Source organism: Bison bison, unplaced genomic scaffold (genome assembly GCF_000754665.1).
Source record: "Bison bison bison isolate TAMUID 2011002044 unplaced genomic scaffold, Bison_UMD1.0 scf7180017864353, whole genome shotgun sequence".
NCBI classification, from domain to species: domain Eukaryota; kingdom Metazoa; phylum Chordata; class Mammalia; order Artiodactyla; family Bovidae; genus Bison; species Bison bison.
The window spans coordinates 6,891,560-6,893,413 of NW_011494925.1; the positions used below are offsets into that span (position 1 = coordinate 6,891,560).

General features: G+C 33.2%; 1 protein-coding gene across 2 annotated transcripts in view; it reads left to right on the plus strand.

Moving 5' to 3' along the window:
* ADNP2 (ADNP homeobox 2) overlaps positions 1 to 1,854 on the plus strand; it is a 28,226-nt gene that overhangs the window by 8,308 nt on the left and 18,064 nt on the right. The window lies entirely within an intron of this gene.

Consider the following 1,854-nt stretch of genomic DNA (forward strand, 5'->3'; position numbering starts at 1 on the left):
TATTGATACTTCTCCCGGCAATCTTGATTCCAGCTTGTGCTTCCTCCAGCCCAGCGTTTCTCATGATGTACTCTGCATAGAAGTTCAATAAGCAGGGTGACAATATACAGCCGTTAGTTGCAGCATATATTTGTTTTTGATCTTTGAGGGGAATATGTTGAATTACTTAAATTTTTTTAACAGAAAAAGACTAAATCAGTTTTTCAGTATTAGAGTAATCCCAAACGGGGATGCATACTTGTACAGTAGGGTTGTTTGTTTTCTTTTGTCTTTTTTGATTTGTGAATTTAATACATGCAGTCTTACAAAAGTTGAAAAAATTAAAGTCACAGTCACATTCTTTATGATGAACTCTGTTCTCATATAATATTATAACTTGAGAATATATGGCTGGCATAAAGAAATAAAAATTGTTAAATAAAGCTTGCTATGTAGCTTTATAGCCATTCTGTGCATGTTTAATTCATAACTACTGAAAATAGGGACTGTGTCTGCTTTGAATTTTTCAGAGTTGTGAATAATTTGATTCAAGATATTACTGGCCCAGGAAGAGATCAGTTTCTTAATTTTTAAATCTCAGACTTTGAACCAGATTGATTTTATTTATAAAAAAGGGCTGAAAGACTAATAATTACCAGGATTCTCATTAATGGTCAGAATTGATTTTTGCTTTAAAGTAAACTTTCTGAAGAAAAGATCTCAAGTAGTTTGCTTGTCAAACGTTGCTGCCCCAGAAAAATCTTCCCCCTAAAATTCTGCTCTTTCCACTTCATTATCTTACCTGCTCTGTTTTTCTCCAAACCTCTCATAATACCTGATGCTGTTTGTTTATGTGTCCCTGAGGTCAGGTATTGCCTTTGGTTGTCATCTCTCTTTAGTCTCCTTTAATGTGAATTCACTTTTAAAATAGAATTCTGTTATAAACTTAGTGTTTTATTTAGATAAAATGTTAGTAACAACTACAGTTTTTCATCCTGGAGTCCTTTGATTTTGACATTGCATAAAACTGGACATTCCTCACTAACTTGCTTCCTTAGTCAGTCTAAGATTGTTTACTCATCTCAATTTGTTCAAGACTGTTAACTTTTTCTTTCCAAGACTATGCTGACACAGATGTATGTATATTTCACAAAAGAAAAGTAAGACATTTGAATGGCATGCCAGTATTTTTAGTTAATTAACTATTGGGTTAAATTTTACTAATTCTTTTGGGGGGAAATTTTGTTTTTATTAATTTGTAGTTGGTCTTATATTCTGCAGACTTTCTGAAAACTCAAGCAATATAAAAGTTCATTATAGAAAAATTAGAAAATATACATAGAAACATAGAGAAAAAAATGACTCGCTTGTACGCTGTTACCCTAGAATCTCCATGGTAAACATTGTTATATTAATATCTTTTCAGATTTTTAGAGACAGAACATGCTCTTAACCATGTGTTGGCTTTGTGTTTTCTTTTCACTGAATCCCACATTAAGAACTTTTTAATGTCAAATGTACTTACTCTTAATCCATTGTAGTAATTAGAGTTCTTGGTTAAAAGTGATGAAAACCAACACTGACCAAATGAAACAGGAGGATGTTTATCTGACACCTATCAGGGTCCTTTCTGTTTCCTTATCCAGCATTTCAGACTTCATAGTGAGAATTCACTCTGCCTTCTTGGAGTTCCAAAGTGTATATGACTCCATTCATCCTAAGAGTTAGGACCTCAAATCATAGGCTGTACAGTTCTTGTCAGAAACCTGGCTGAAAGTAAACCTGAGGGAAAATAAGCTCTTCCACGAACCTTATCTCCTTTTCTAAAAGTAGATCTAAACCCTGCAACTCCTTAAAGTATCTTGAAGAGGTTCT